Source organism: Schistocerca piceifrons, chromosome 1, assembly GCF_021461385.2.
Source record: "Schistocerca piceifrons isolate TAMUIC-IGC-003096 chromosome 1, iqSchPice1.1, whole genome shotgun sequence".
Taxonomy (NCBI): domain Eukaryota; kingdom Metazoa; phylum Arthropoda; class Insecta; order Orthoptera; family Acrididae; genus Schistocerca; species Schistocerca piceifrons.
In genome coordinates this window covers 396,027,206-396,044,266 of record NC_060138.1, presented here as the reverse complement: position 1 = coordinate 396,044,266, position 17,061 = coordinate 396,027,206, and the positions used below count along the sequence as shown (strand labels likewise).

The 17,061-nt window shown below is 52.6% G+C and overlaps 2 pseudogenes; both read right to left on the bottom strand.

The window, feature by feature from the left end:
- Positions 1–3,126: 3,126 nt before the first annotated feature.
- LOC124719426 lies at positions 3,127–3,339 on the bottom strand (annotated as a pseudogene).
- Positions 3,340–11,705: 8,366 nt separating this feature from the next.
- LOC124719126 lies at positions 11,706–11,918 on the bottom strand (annotated as a pseudogene).
- Between the last annotated feature and the right edge of the window lie 5,143 nt (positions 11,919–17,061).

The following is a 17,061-nucleotide window of genomic DNA, read 5'->3' as shown; positions in this document are numbered from 1 at the left end:
CCCTCTGCAGGTGTGAGGCAAGTGATGATTTTAAAAACTAAATAGAAAGAAATAAATAAAGACAGAAATGAAGGCAAAATAAAAAAAAAAACAGCGACGCAGCACACTCAAACGAACTGGCGAGATAATCCCATCGCCCATAGAATTAACAAAGTAATAATCCTCTAAGATAGATTATGCGTTTTCCAATTTTCCAATAATTTTTCATACAAGGTTCACACAATTCGCATGTTACCAATTTCCATATTATCAGTATCACAGAACAGTCTACTCTAGTGATGCCCAGAAGGCCAATATCAAATCTGGGGTATGGGTAAGTCAAGGGTAGTTTGAAAGTCCGAGTGACAAAGATCCAGGGGTACACTCAGGCAATTCTTATACGAGGTGCCTTAGATAGCCCGGAACACCTTTTGATAACCATGAACCATTGCAACTTTAAGAAATCTTGCAAAAGTAATGGTATATTTCCGGTCAGATTCCGCCAGGCGATGCTGGCTCCAAAGGTAGTCCATGAAAGAGACAGCATCTGCGAGGCAAAGGTCATAGATCGTGAAAATGGTTTGGCCCAAGAGACACACCATTGCGTTACGTCGTGTTCGGGGGTTGGTCTGAATACCAGGGTTAAGGAACCAGTCGACTGACACATAGTCCGGTGTAGTCCCACCGATCAGCGTTAATAGCACACGTGCAAGGTCCCACACTTCTGTGACGTGAGGGCATAGGAGACGATGCTCTCTGGTGTCTACGTCACCACATCGGCCGCAAGCAGCCGAGGGCCATAGGAGGATGGCCGCCAGGCGATGATTAGTGGGTATTAAATTGTTTACAACGCGATACCATAGCGCTGAAACTTCTGTGGGAAGGGCTACGTGGTTGATATTAGCCCAAGCGTGGTGCCAGATGACCGACGGTCGTCTGTCCTCCAATTTGTGTGGTGTGAGCTGGCCTCGAAGCGCCTAGTAAAGGCGCTTCGATGTGCGTGCCTTGTCGGTGGCCACTGCTAGGATGTAACTTTGATTGAGGTGATAGTCCTTGACTGTCGTCATCCGGAATGGAATATGTGTCAAGCATACTGGTGCACGCGCCGATTGTAGGCGATAACGGTCGAAAAGCACCGCTGTTGTCCCACCTGGGTCAATCTCACGCAAAGTGGCGATACGGTGAATCAGGATTGCCGCACATTTGTGGGGAAAGTCAATGAGTCCAAGGCGACTATCGACTTTTGGCAGTGTACAAGTCTGTGCATCAACTTTGAATAGTGCACGCCGCCACAATAGGCAATATACTGTTTGTGAGATGGCTCTGCTGGTTTGTTTCGGTAGCGTAAGGAGTTGTGCTACATACCATGCCCGTGATAGGATGTAAGTATTAATCAGTTGGATTCGTTGATGGAGGTCGAGTCGTTGATCAGTGTGACTCACGCAAAGTCCTCTGATGCGCGTGAGAATCCGCCTGCACGTGAGTGTTAACATGCGCTGTGGACAGGCAGTCACCTCAAGACCCAAGATACGTTGTTCCCCTACAATCCGGTAGCATGGGCGTTCGATGGTCAATGATCGTGGTCCTAGTGGGATTAGCACCATTTTGTTGGATTTTAACATGGCACCGGATGCTCGTTCATAAACGTGGAGGACTCGGCGAACCGAATCGATGTCCCTGGCGTTTGCTACAAACACACCTACACCATCCGCCTACGCCACACTGCGGAAGGTGACGCCTGGGAAAGGAACACCATCGACCATCCGTCCGATGTCACGCAGCATGGGGTACAGCGCCAAAGCGATAAAATACACTGACAAGGGACACCCTTGTCGAACTGATCGTCTGATGGGAATTGGTCGTGATCTGCAACCGTTCACAATGATTGTGGAATTTGCTCCATCCAAGAAGTGCCGGATGACTCTTATGAAGTGCTCCCCGAAACCCATCCACTACCTAACGGCCAGCAGGTAGGATGGGAGACCCTATCGGAGGCACCGGCGAAATCTAGGGATCAATTGCAGCCGGGGTTCGAGCGTCGGCGGTGGGTGAGTAAGACAGCTTCACGGTATATAGAAGCAGCGGTGAAGGTGGTTCGATTCGAAACGCCACATGATTGAGTGGGACAAAGTACCTTATTCATTCCCTGTTTAAGACGTGAAGCCACACTTCGTGCCACCAACTTAAAATCAGTGTTAAGAACGGTGATGGGACGTACGTCTTTAGCCCATCAGTGACCTGTGACCTTTGGATTAAAGCCAATACGTACAGCTAGAAAATCGGCGGGTAGCTCGCAACCAGCAAAAATCTCCTCGCACATTTTGCAGAAGCAGTCTCCTAACAGGCCGGAAAACCTAGCACTTCGATTAGTGCTGGAATGGCACAATCGAAGGGCGGTATCCTTGCGGAGTACCGCCAGAGATGAAAAACCGCAGTGTCAGGGCCTAAATGCTTGCAGCGTGTGCGTTCCACATGAGGGAGTGACATACGGTGGTGCGGGCTGATATGGCAACAGGCGACCGTCGAAAACATCGCAAAAGCAAGTGCCGGAAGGAACGACAATATACGAGAGCACTCGTCAACAGCCCAGTACTACCCTCCATGTCGAGGAGTAAACTGCGACTTCTATTTGAACGCCGCTAGCTGCCAGGGCAGTGGAGAAGCCGTGAGGCCGCCCCACAGCAGCGTCAGGCCGGTGCGAGCTATACTGGCGCGAGCTACACCTAGCCGAGTGCTTACGTCGTCCACCACCTACTGCATATGTGTGTGTGCGTGTGTACACACGTATTCTGCGTGCGTGCGGCGGCGACGACGACGACGTTCGCGAGGAGCTAAGGTTATAACTCCAAACAATTTAATTAAAATTATCTGTGACCAGACCATAAGAGACGCTAACGAGGCATCCGAAGGCACTGTCCTGTGCCCCCATAAATTACCAGCCTAGCGTAATGCGGCTGCAAGTGCGGTCCGGCTAACCGCAAAAAAAAAAAAAAAATTACTTAAGATAATCTTAAATTAATTAAAAGAAATCGTGGTGTGTAAGCAACTAACTACTGGGCACATCAACAACTACGACAAGTTTTGCTACCAGCGGAATATCTGATCACTGCAGAATGTTAACCCATTTCAGGCTGTGTTTTAATTAATTTTAGGTGGGCCGATCCCGGCGGTACTGCAATGCCGGGCCAACCCGCTACAGAGGTGGAGCAAGCCCCTAGCACTCCGTCAGAAGCCAAAAATGAGTTTAATATTCTGGTCGTGTGATGCAGGACGTATCAGATATTAAGCTGATAAGAACAGATACTACACTTTTTTTCCCTCCTACCTCCCCTATAGCCCTACCTTTTCCTCTCCAAAAATGCCGCCATCCTCTAGTGTCGACGCAGCACGTAAAGCAGGGTGTTGTTAGTAGCAAGACTTATTGCCATAAACCGAAAATAAAAGCGGAGGCATACTCTGCTATGCCTCAGGGGGCGACGACACACTACTCAGAAACACACCTCCCTCTGCAGGTGTGAGGCAAGTGATGATTTTAAAAACTAAATAGAAGGAAATAAATAAAGACAGAAATGAAGGCAAAATAAAAAAAAAACAGCGACGCAGCACACTCAAACGAACTGGCGAGATAATCCCATCGCCCATAGAATTAACAAAGTAATAATCCTCTAAGATAGATTATGCGTTTTCCAATTTTCCAATAATTTTTCATACAAGGTTCACACAATTCGCATGTTACCAATTTCCATATTATCAGTATCACAGAACAGTCTACTCTAGTGATGCCCAGAAGGCCAATATCAAATCTGGGGTATGGGTAAGTCAAGGGTAGTTTGAAAGTCCGAGTGACAAAGATCCAGGGGTACACTCAGGCAATTCTTATACGAGGTGCCTTAGTTAGCCCGGAACACCTTTTGATAACCATGAACCATTGCAACTTTAAGAAATCTTGCAAAAGTAATGGTATATTTCCGGTCAGATTCCGCCAGGCGATGCTGGCTCCAAAGGTAGTCCATGAAAGAGACAGCATCTGCGAGGCAAAGGTCATAGATCGTGAAAATGGTTTGGCCCAAGAGACACACCATTGCGTTACGTCGTGTTCGGGGGTTGGTCTGAATACCAGGGTTAAGGAACCAGTCGACTGACACATAGTCCAGTGTAGTCCCACCGATCAGCGTTAATAGCACACGTGCAAGGTCCCACACTTCTGTGACGTGAGGGCATAGGAGACGATGCTCTCTGTTGTCTACGTCACCACATCGGCCGCAAGCAGCCGAGGGCCATAGGAGGATGGCCGCCAGGCGATGATTAGTGGGTATTAAATTGTTTACAACGCGATACCATAGCGCTGAAACTTCTGTGGGAAGGGCTAGGTGGTTGATATTAGCCCAAGCGTGGTGCCAGATGACCGACGGTCGTCTGTCCTCCAATTTGTGTGGTGTGAGCTGGCCTCGAAGCGCCTAGTAAAGGCGCTTCGATGTGCGTGCCTTGTCGGTGGCCACTGCTAGGATGTAACTTTGATTGAGGTGATAGTCCTTGACTGTCGTCATCCGGAATGGAATATGTGTCAAGCATACTGGTGCACGCGCCGATTGTAGGCGATAACGGTCGAAAAGCACCGCTGTTGTCCCAACTGGGTCAATCTCACGCAAAGTGGCGATACAGTGAATCAGGATTGCCGCACATTTGTGGGGAAAGTCAATGAGTCCAAGGCGACTATCGACTTTTGGCAGTGTACAAGTCTGTGCATCAACTTTGAATAGTGCACGCCGCCACAATAGGCAATATACTGTTTGTGAGATGGCTCTGCTGGTTTGTTTCGGTAGCGTAAGGAGTTGTGCTACATACCATGCCCGTGATAGGATGTAAGTATTAATCAGTTGGATTCGTTGATGGAGGTCGAGTCGTTGATCAGTGTGACTCACGCAAAGTCCTCTGATGCGCGTGAGAATCCGCCTGCACGTGAGTGTTAACATGCGCTGTGGACAGGCAGTCACCTCAAGACCCAAGATAGTTGGTTGGTTTGGGGGATTAAAGGGACCAGACTGCCATGGTCTTCGGTCCCTTTTTCCAAAGACAAAGAACACCCACAGAGAATAAAAACAAGGAACAGAAGATACCACAGACAATACAGAACAAGGGATACTGAGACAAAGACAAGACAAAACAAACTAAAAGCCACACAGAGTGTGACGGTGGTTGGCCGACCATAGAAATAAATAAGGAAAAGACAACCACTTAGAAACACATTAAAAAATCAGTGGAAAATCGTAGGCCAAAGGCCAGAGTCAACACAAAACAAAAAAAAAACAGAAACACTCAGAGTAAATGATAAAATCCCCCTGCCCGAATAAAACGTAAAACTAAGTCAGCCGTAGTGGAGTCGTCTGTTAAAAGGGCAGGGAGCGTAGCAGGCAGCGCAAATGTCTGCCTGACCACTGCTAAAAGGGGGCAGGCCAGCAAAATGTGGGCCACTGTCACGGCTGCCCCACAGCGACATAGAGGAGGGTCCTCCCGGCGCAGTAAATAACTGTGTGTCGGCCGGGTGTGGCCAATGCGGAGCCGGCAAAGAACTACCGAGTCCCTGCGAGTGGCTCGCAGGGATGACCGCCACACAGCCGTCGTCTCCTTGACAGCACGGAGTTTATTGGACATTGTCAGTTCGCGCCATTCCTCGTCCCATAGCGCCAGGATTTTGCGGCGGAAGACAGCCCGCAAATCAGTCTCAGGGAGGCCAAGGTCCAGAGATGGCTTACTGGTGGCCTCTTTCGCCAGGCGGTCAACATGTTCGTTACCCGGGATACCGACATGACCGGGGGTCCACACAAAGACCACAGAGCGGCCGCAACAGGCGAGAGTATGCAGAGACTCGTGGATAGCCATCACCAAACTAGAACGAGGGAAACACTGGTCGAGAGCTCGTAAACCGCTCAGGGAATCACTACAGATAACGAAGGACTCACCTGAGCAGGAGCGGATATACTCTAGGGCACGAAAGATGGCGACCAGTTCAGCAGTGTAAACGCTGCAGCCATCCGGCAAGGAACGTTGTTCGGAACGGTCCCCTAGAGTGAGCGCATACCCGACACGACCAGCAACCATCGAACCGTCAGTGTAGACAATACCAGAGCCCTGATACGTGGCCAGGATAGAATAAAAGCGGCGGCGGAAGGCCTCTGGAGGGACTGAGTCCTTCGGGCCCTGTGCCAGGTCCAGCCGAAGGCAAGGGCGACGAACACACCATGGGGGTGTATGCAAAGTAGCCCGGAAAGTAGGTGGAACAGTAAAAACCTGAAGCCCAGAGAGAAGCTCTTTGACGCGGACCGCTATTGTACAACCAGACCGGGGCCGACGATCTGGCAGATGGACGACCGATCGCGGGAACAGGAGACGATAATTTGGATGCCCGGGCGAGCTTAGAACATGGGCAGCATAAGCGGCCAGCAAACGTTGGCGTCGGAACCGCAGGGGAGGTACACCTGCCTCCACTAGTACGCTGTCCACGGGGCTGGTGCGGAAAGCACCAGTGGCAAGGCGTATCCCGCTGTGGAGAATTGGGTCCAGCACCTGTAACGCAGATGGGGATGCTGAGCCATAAGCCAGGCTCCCATAATCCAGACGGGACTGGATTAACGCCTGGTAGAGCCGCAACAGGGTAAAGCGGTCGGCGCCCCAGCGGGTGTGGCTCAAGCATCTCAGAGCGTTTAGATGCCGCCAACACGTCTGTTTAAGCTGCCGGATATGAGGCAGCCAAGTCAACCGGGCATCGAAAACCACCCCCAAAAACCTGTGGGTCTCCACCACAGCAAGGAGTTCGTCGGCAAGATAAAGCCGCGGCTCAGGATGGACTGTTCGGCGCCGGCAGAAATGCATAACGCGGGTCTTGGCTGCCGAAAACTGAAACCCATGGGCTACAGCCCAAGACTGCGCCTTACGGATAGCGCCCTGTAGCTGACGTTCAACAGCTGCAATGCTGGGAGAGCTGTAATAAAGGCAGAAGTCGTCAGCATACAGGGAAGCGGAGACAGAGTTTCCCACGGCCGCAGCAAGACCGTTAATGGCTATTAAAAACAGACAGACACTTAAAACGGAACCCTGTGGCACACCGTTCTCCTGGACGTGGGAGGAACTATACGAGGCCGCGACTTGCACGCGGAAGGTACGACACGACAGAAAATTGCGGATAAAAATCGGCAGAGGACCCCGAAGACCCCATCCATGGAGCGTAGAAAGAATGTGATGACGCCACGTCGTATCGTACGCCTTCCGCATGTCGCAAAAGACAGCGACCAGGTGCTGACGGCGGGAAAAGGCAGTACGGATGGCCGACTCCAGGCTCACCAGATTGTCGGCGGCGGAGCGGCCTTTACGGAACCCACCCTGAGATGGAGCCAGAAGGCCCCTAGACTCCAGTACCCAATTCAAGCGCCGGCTCACCATCCGTTCAAGCAACTTGCAAAGAACGTTGGTGAGGCTAATGGGACGGTAGCTGTCCACCTCCAGAGGGTTCTTTCCAGGCTTCAAAACGGGGATGACAATGCCTTCCCGCCATTGCGACGGAAACTCCCCCTCGACCCAAAGACGGTTGTAAAGATCGAGAAGGCGCCGCTGGCAGTCCACGGAAAGGTGTTTCAGCATCTGACAGTGGATGCCATCTGGCCCAGGAGCGGTATCAGGGCAAGCAGCGAGGGCACTGCGAAATTCCCACTCACTAAATGGAGCATTGTAAGATTCTGTGTGGTTGGTGCGAAACGAAAGGCTCCGACGTTCCATCCGCTCTTTAATGGAGCGGAAGGCCTGGGGGTAATTCGCAGAAGCGGAACTCATAGCAAAATGCTCTGCTAAGCGATTTGCAATGACGTCGGAGTCGGTACAAACTGCTCCATTCAGTGAGAGCGCAGGGACGCTGACAGGTGGCCGATAGCCGTAGACGCGTCGAATCCTGGCCCAGACCTGCGATGGAGTGACATGGAGGCCAATGGTGGACACATACCGCTCCCAGCACTCCTTCTTGCCTTGGCGGATAAGGAGGCGGGCCCGCGCACGCAGCCGTTTGAAGGCGATAAGGTGGTCGAGGGAGGGATGTCGCTTGTGACGCTGGAGCGCCCGCCGGCGGTCTTTAATCGCTTCAGCGATCTCAGGCGACCCAAGGCACAGCCTTCCGCCGAGGGGACCCACAGGAATGGGGAATGGCAGATTCGGCGGCAGTAACGATGCCGGTGGTGACCGATTGAACCACCGCATCAATGTCAGCGGTAGAGAGAGGCTCAAAAGCGGCAGTGGAGGAGAACAAGTCCCAGTCAGCCTTATTCATAGCCCATCTGCTAGGGCGCCCAGAAGAGTGGCGCTGTGGTAGTGACAAAATGATCGGAAAATGGTCACTACCACACAGGTCGTCATGCACACTCCATTGGACAGACGGTAAGAGGCTAGGGCTACAGATGGAAAGGTCAATGGCGGAGTAGGTGCCATGCGCCACACTGAAGTGTGTGAAGGCGCCATCATTTAACAGCGAGAGATCGAGCTGCGACAACAAATGTTCAACGATGGCGCCTCGACCTGTGGCCACTGACCCACCCCACAGAGGGCTATGGGCGTTGAAGTCGCCCAATAGCAAGAAAGGCGGCGGCAATTGGGCGACCAGTGCAGCCAGGACATGCTGCGAGACATCACCATCCGGTGGAATGTAAAGACTGCAGACGGTAATAGCCTGTGGCGTCCATACGCGTACAGCGACAGCCTCTAAAGGCGTCTGGAGAGGGACAGACTCGCTGTGCAGAGTGTGAAGGACATATATGCAGACGCCACCAGACACCCTTTCATAAGCTGCTCGGTTCTTGTAATAACCCCGATAGCCACGGAGGGCGGGGGTTCGCATCGCTGGAAACCAAGTTTCCTGGAGAGCAATGCAGAAGAAAGGGCGAAGGCTGATAAGTTGGCGGAGCTCAGCTAAATGGTGGAAGAAACCGCTGCAGTTCCACTGGAGGATGGTACTGGCCATTGCTGGGAAAGGCGTGACGGGACGGGGAAGGCAAATTACGCCGCCGGGTCACCTGCTGCCTCCAAGTGTGCACCTGCGCCAGTGCTTTCCATGGCGTCGGAGGGACTGGCGAGATCGAGGTCCTCAGCGGACGCCAGGATCTCCACCTCGTCCTCAGACGCAGAGTTTGAAGGTTGCGGTGGGACAGGTGCCACCACCGCAATGTCAGGTTGCTTGGGAGCCTGTTTCTTCAACGGCTTTGCACGCTGTGCCTTGGGAGGGTCTGGCTGGGAGGGCCCCACTGGGTCAGTCTCGGGGACGGACGACGACCGTGAAGCCCGATGACCAGCGACCGGTTGTTGTTTCAAAACTTTGCGTGGGTCCGCTTTGACACTGGGCAAAGCCTGGGAAGGGAGGGCCCCAAGGGACCCCTTCCTGGCTGGAGTGGCCAAAGAAGCCCTACGCTTCTCCGGCTGGGAAGGGGGGACGAATGTCCCTGATGGTTGGGGTGGTGTTGCTCCTGGAGTAGATGGAGCAACAGTGGGCGAAGTGCCCCCCACAACCAAGGGGGCCGGTGCATTGAGACATAGCTGAGAGGCAGCAGTACGTGATGACACGGGAGAGGATCGGACTGCTTGTGCAGCAGCGGCATAGGTGGATGTCATGGGCACGGGATGTAGCCGCTCATATTTCCGCCTTGCCTCGGTGTAGGTCAGGCGGTCCAGGGTCTTATATTCCATTATCTTCCTTTCCTTCTGGAAGATGCGACAGTCCGGTGAGCAGGGGGAATGGTGTTCGCCACAGTTAACACAAATGGGAGGCGGAGCACATGGAGTATCAGGATGCGAAGGACGTCCGCAATCCCGACACGTGATGCTGGAAGTACAGCGAGATGACATGTGCCCGAACTTCCAGCATTTAAAACACCGCATCGGAGGAGGGATATATGGTTTCACATCACAACGGTAAACCATCACCTTAACCTTTTCGGGTAAGACATCACCCTCAAAGGCCAAGATGAAGGCACCGGTGGCTACCTGATTATCCCTCGGACCCCGATGGACGCGCCGGACGAAGTGAACACCTCGTCGTTCGAGGTTGGCGCGTAATTCATCGTCGGACTGCAGAAGAAGATCCCTGTGGAATATAATACCCTGGACCATGTTGAGACTCTTATGCGGCGTGATGCTAACGGAAACATCCCCCAACTTGTCACAATTGAGCAACCTCCGTGACTGGGCAGAGGATGCCGTTTTGATGAGCACAGAACCAGAGCGCATCTTGGACAGGCCCTCCACCTCCCCGAACTTGTCCTCTAAATGCTCCACAAAAAACTGGGGCTTGGTCGACATGAAAGATTCTCCATCAACCCGCGTACACACGAGGTACCGGGGTGAATATTCTCCACTGCCTTCTTTAGCAAGTCGTTCCTCCCATGGAGTAGCTGGGGATGGAAACGATCTCTGATCCAATTTCTTCACGTTGAGGTTAGACCTCGATCGCTTAGAGACTGCTGGTGGAGGCCCACCAGCGATAGATGATGTACCACGCTTCATTGCGGGTCATCCGCCCTGATGCCACCTACTCCGACCAAGGGCCCTCCCCACGGGCGCCACCCAGCCACAGCAAAGGCCACCTGGCAGGATGGCCATTGCCGGGAGTCCTGATGCCCCAGGGAGATGGGCATCTACTCCTTGGCATACGTGGGGAGTGAACGGCGCAGGCATCAGTAGAGCGATCACTGTGTTGTCAGGGGGCTACAACCAAGAGGGTACATGGCGACCCCACCACAACGGACTGGCTACCGTGCTGGATCTTAGGTGCAAAAATGGCCAAGGTCGTCGTCACAGTTAAAAGAAACACTGCAGAGTGCAGCGTGGTAATCGCCCAGGAGATCGAAAACGAGCGGGACACCACGGCAACGACGAGAAAGACGGCTATAGGTCTAATTGCACGAAGGATACAGTGCACCATGTAAGGTGCCCTTCCCCAATTGGCTCGCTCTTCGGAATAATTTAGATAGATGGAGGTCAAACCCGAGAGGGGACCATCACAGAAGGCCGAAACGTTTGAGACTCCTTTTAGTCGCCTCTTACGACAGGCAGGAATACCGCGGGCCTATTCTAACCCCCAAACCCGCAGGGGGTGACAATATACGAGAGCACTCGTCAACAGCCCAGTACTACCCTCCATGTCGAGGAGTAAACTGCGACTCCTAATTGAACGCCGCTAGCTGCCAGGGCAGTGGAGAAGCCGTGAGGCCGCCCCACAGCAGCGTCAGGCCGGTGCGAGCTATACTGGCGCGAGCTACACCTTGCCGAGTGCTTACGTCGTCCACCGCCTACTGCATATGTGTGTGTGTGCGTGTGTACACACGTATTCTGCGTGCGTGCGGCGGCGACGACGACGACGTTCGCGAGGAGCTAAGGTTATAACTCCAAACAATTTAATTAAAATTATCTGTGACCAGACCATAAGAGACGCTAACGAGGCATCCGAAGGCACTGTCCTGTGCCCCCATAAATTACCAGCCTAGCGTAATGCGGCTGCAAGTGCGGTCCGGCTAACCGCAAAAAAAAAAAAAAAAAAAAAAAAAATTACTTAAGATAATCTTAAATTAATTAAAAGAAATCGTGGTGTGTAAGCAACTAACTACTGGGCACATCAACAACTACGACAAGTTTTGCTACCAGCGGAATATCTGATCACTGCAGGATGTTAACCCATTTCAGGCTGTGTTTTAATTAATTTTAGGTGGGCCGATCCCGGCGGTACTGCAATGCCGGGCCAACCCGCGACAGAGGTGGAGCAAGCCCCTAGCACTCCGTCAGAAGCCAAAAATGAGTTTAATATTCTGGTCGTGTGATGCAGGACGTATCAGATATTAAGCTGATAAGAACAGATACTACACTTTTTTTCCCTCCTACCTCCCCTATAGCCCTACCTTTTCCTCTCCAAAAATGCCGCCATCCTCTAGTGTCGACGCAGCACGTAAAGCAGGGTGTTGTTAGTAGCAAGACTTATTGCCATAAACCGAAAATAAAAGCGGAGGCATACTCTGCTATGCCTCAGGGGGCAACGACACACTACTCAGAAACACACCTCCTTCTGCAGGTGTGAGGCAAGTGATGATTTTAAAAACTAAATAGAAAGAAATAAATAAAGACAGAAATGAAGGCAAAATAAAAAAAAACAGCGACGGCAGCACACTCAAACGAACTGGCGAGATAATCCCATCGCCCATAGAATTAACAAAGTAATAATCCTCTAAGATAGATTATGCGTTTTCCAATTTTCCAATAATTTTTCATACAAGGTTCACACAATTCGCACGTTACCAATTTCCATATTATCAGTATCACAGAACAGTCTACTCTAGTGATGCCCAGAAGGCCAATATCAAATCTGGGGTATGGGTAAGTCAAGGGTAGTTTGAAAGTCCGAGTGACAAAGATCCAGGGGTACACTCAGGCAATTCTTATACGAGGTGCCTTAGTTAGCCCGGAACACCTTTTGATAACCATGAACCATTGCAACTTTAAGAAATCTTGCAAAAGTAATGGTATATTTCCGGTCAGATTCCGCCAGGCGATGCTGGCTCCAAAGGTAGTCCATGAAAGAGACAGCTTCTGCGAGGCAAAGGTCATAGATCGTGAAAATGGTTTGGCCCAAGAGACACACCATTGCGTTACGTCGTGTTCGGGGGTTGGTCTGAATATCAGGGGTAAGGAACCAGTCGACTGACACATAGTCCAGTGTAGTCCCGCCGATCAGCGTTAATAGCATACGTGCAAGGTCCCACACTTCTGAGACGTGAGGGCATAGGAGACGATGCTCTCTGGTGTCTACGTCACCACATCGGCCGCAAGCAGCCGAGGGCCATAGGAGGATGGCCGCCAGGCGATGATTAGTGGGTATTAAATTTAAGCGTAGGCTTCCGCGGCCGTTGTCTTCTTCAATAAAATTCTTCAGGGTATCAGACCGCATCGTCATGGTTTAAAATGCGCCAACGTTTCGGCCAGCGTTGCAGCTAGCCTTCATCAGGGCCCTGATGAAGGCTAGCTGCAACGCTGGCCGAAACGTTGGCGCATTTTAAACCATGACGATGCGGTCTGATACCCTGAAGAATTTTATTGAAGAAGGTATTAAATTGTTTACAACGCGATACCATAGCGCTGAAACTTCTGTGGGAAGGGCTAGGTGGTTGATATTAGCCCAAGCGTGGTGCCAGATGACCGACGGTCGTCTGTCTTCCAATTTGTGCGGTGTGAGCTGGCCTCGAAGCGCCTAGTAAAGGCGCTTCGATGTGCGTGCCTTGTCGGTGGCCACTGCTAGGATGTAACTTTGATTGAGGTGATAGTCCTTGACTGTCGTCATCCGGAATGGAATATGTGTCAAGCATACTGGTGCACGCGCCGATTGTAGGCGATAACGGTCGAAAAGCACCGCTGTTGTCCCAACTGGGTCAATCTCACGCAAAGTGGCGATACGGTGAATCAGGATTGCCGCACATTTGTGGGGAAAGTCAATGAGTCCAAGGCGACTATCGACTTTTGGCAGTGTACAAGTCTGTGCATCAACTTTGAATAGTGCACGCCGCCACAATAGGCAATATACTGTTTGTGAGATGGCTCTGCTGGTTTGTTTCGGTAGCGTAAGGAGTTGTGCTACATACCATGCCCGTGATAGGATGTAAGTATTAATCAGTTGGATTCGTTGATGGAGGTCGAGTCGTTGATCAGTGTGACTCACGCAAAGTCCTCTGATGCGCGTGAGAATCCGCCTGCACGTGAGTGTTAACATGCGCTGTGGACAGGCAGTCACCTCAAGACCCAAGATAGTTGGTTGGTTTGGGGGATTAAAGGGACCAGACTGCCATGGTCTTCGGTCCCTTTTTCCAAAGACAAAGAACACCCACAGAGAATAAAAACAAGGAACAGAAGATACCACAGACAATACAGAACAAGGGATACTGAGACAAAGACAAGACAAAACAAACTAAAAGCCACACAGAGTGTGACGGTGGTTGGCCGACCATAGAAATAAATAAGGAAAAGACAACCACTTAGAAACACATTAAAAAATCAGTGGAAAATCGTAGGCCAAAGGCCAGAGTCAACACAAAACAAAAAAAAAACAGAAACACTCAGAGTAAATGATAAAATCCCCCTGCCCGAATAAAACGTAAAACTAAGTCAGCCGTAGTGGAGTCGTCTGTTAAAAGGGCAGGGAGCGTAGCAGGCAGCGCAAATGTCTGCCTGACCACTGCTAAAAGGGGGCAGGCCAGCAAAATGTGGGCCACTGTCACGGCTGCCCCACAGCGACATAGAGGAGGGTCCTCCCGGCGCAGTAAATAACTGTGTGTCGGCCGGGTGTGGCCAATGCGGAGCCGGCAAAGAACTACCGAGTCCCTGCGAGTGGCTCGCAGGGATGACCGCCACACAGCCGTCGTCTCCTTGACAGCACGGAGTTTATTGGACATTGTCAGTTCGCGCCATTCCTCGTCCCATAGCGCCAAGATTTTGCGGCGGAAGACAGCCCGCAAATCAGTCTCAGGGAGGCCAAGGTCCAGAGATGGCTTACTGGTGGCCTCTTTCGCCAGGCGGTCAACATGTTCGTTACCCGGGATACCGACATGACCGGGGGTCCACACAAAGACCACAGAGCGGCCGCAACAGGCGAGAGTATGCAGAGACTCGTGGATAGCCATCACCAAACGAGAACGAGGGAAACACTGGTCGAGAGCTCGTAAACCGCTCAGGGAATCGCTACAGATAACGAAGGACTCACCTGAGCAGGAGCGGATATACTCTAGGGCACGAAAGATGGCGACCAGTTCAGCAGTGTAAACGCTGCAGCCATCCGGCAAGGAACGTTGTTCGGAACGGTCCCCTAGAGTGAGCGCATACCCGACACGACCAGCAACCATCGAACCGTCAGTGTAGACAATACCAGAGCCCTGATACGTGGCCAGGATAGAATAAAAGCGGCGGCGGAAGGCCTCTGGAGGGACTGAGTCCTTCGGGCCCTGTGCCAGGTCCAGCCGAAGGCAAGGGCGACGAACACACCATGGGGGTGTATGCAAAGTAGCCCGGAAAGTAGGTGGAACAGTAAAAACCTGAAGCCCAGAGAGAAGCTCTTTGACGCGGACCGCTATTGTACAACCAGACCGGGGCCGACGATCTGGCAGATGGACGACCGATCGCGGGAACAGGAGACGATAATTTGGATGCCCGGGCGAGCTTAGAACATGGGCAGCATAAGCGGCCAGCAAACGTTGGCGTCGGAACCGCAGGGGAGGTACACCTGCCTCCACTAGTACGCTGTCCACGGGGCTGGTGCGGAAAGCACCAGTGGCAAGGCGTATCCCGCTGTGGAGAATTGGGTCCAGCACCTGTAACGCAGATGGGGATGCTGAGCCATAAGCCAGGCTCCCATAATCCAGACGGGACTGGATTAACGCCTGGTAGAGCCGCAACAGGGTAAAGCGGTCGGCGCCCCAGCGGGTGTGGCTCAAGCATCTCAGAGCGTTTAGATGCCGCCAACACGTCTGTTTAAGCTGCCGGATATGAGGCAGCCAAGTCAACCGGGCATCGAAAACCACCCCCAAAAACCTGTGGGTCTCCACCACAGCAAGGAGTTCGTCGGCAAGATAAAGCCGCGGCTCAGGATGGACTGTTCGGCGCCGGCAGAAATGCATAACGCGGGTCTTGGCTGCCGAAAACTGAAACCCATGGGCTACAGCCCAAGACTGCGCCTTACGGATAGCGCCCTGTAGCTGACGTTCAACAGCTGCAATGCTGGGAGAGCTGTAATAAAGGCAGAAGTCGTCAGCATACAGGGAAGCGGAGACAGAGTTTCCCACGGCCGCAGCAAGACCGTTAATGGCTATTAAAAACAGACAGACACTTAAAACGGAACCCTGTGGCACACCGTTCTCCTGGACGTGGGAGGAACTATACGAGGCCGCGACTTGCACGCGGAAGGTACGACACGACAGAAAATTGCGGATAAAAATCGGCAGAGGACCCCGAAGACCCCATCCATGGAGCGTAGAAAGAATGTGATGACGCCACGTCGTATCGTACGCCTTCCGCATGTCGCAAAAGACAGCGACCAGGTGCTGACGGCGGGAAAAGGCAGTACGGATGGCCGACTCCAGGCTCACCAGATTGTCGGCGGCGGAGCGGCCTTTACGGAACCCACCCTGAGATGGAGCCAGAAGGCCCCTAGACTCCAGTACCCAATTCAAGCGCCGGCTCACCATCCGTTCAAGCAACTTGCAAAGAACGTTGGTGAGGCTAATGGGACGGTAGCTGTCCACCTCCAGAGGGTTCTTTCCAGGCTTCAAAACGGGGATGACAATGCCTTCCCGCCATTGCGACGGAAACTCCCCCTCGACCCAAAGACGGTTGTAAAGATCGAGAAGGCGCCGCTGGCAGTCCACGGAAAGGTGTTTCAGCATCTGACAGTGGATGCCATCTGGCCCAGGAGCGGTATCAGGGCAAGCAGCGAGGGCACTGCGAAATTCCCACTCACTAAATGGAGCATTGTAAGATTCTGTGTGGTTGGTGCGAAACGAAAGGCTCCGACGTTCCATCCGCTCTTTAATGGAGCGGAAGGCCTGGGGGTAATTCGCAGAAGCGGAACTCATAGCAAAATGCTCTGCTAAGCGATTTGCAATGACGTCGGAGTCGGTACAAACTGCTCCATTCAGTGAGAGCGCAGGGACGCTGACAGGTGGCCGATAGCCGTAGACGCGTCGAATCCTGGCCCAGACCTGCGATGGAGTGACATGGAGGCCAATGGTGGACACATACCGCTCCCAGCACTCCTTCTTGCCTTGGCGGATAAGGAGGCGGGCCCGCGCACGCAGCCGTTTGAAGGCGATAAGGTGGTCGAGGGAGGGATGTCGCTTGTGACGCTGGAGCGCCCGCCGGCGGTCTTTAATCGCTTCAGCGATCTCAGGCGACCACCAAGGCACAGCCTTCCGCCGAGGGGACCCACAGGAATGGGGAATGGCAGATTCGGCGGCAGTAACGATGCCGGTGGTGACCGATTGAACCACCGCATCAATGTCAGCGGTAGAGAGAGGCTCAAAAGCG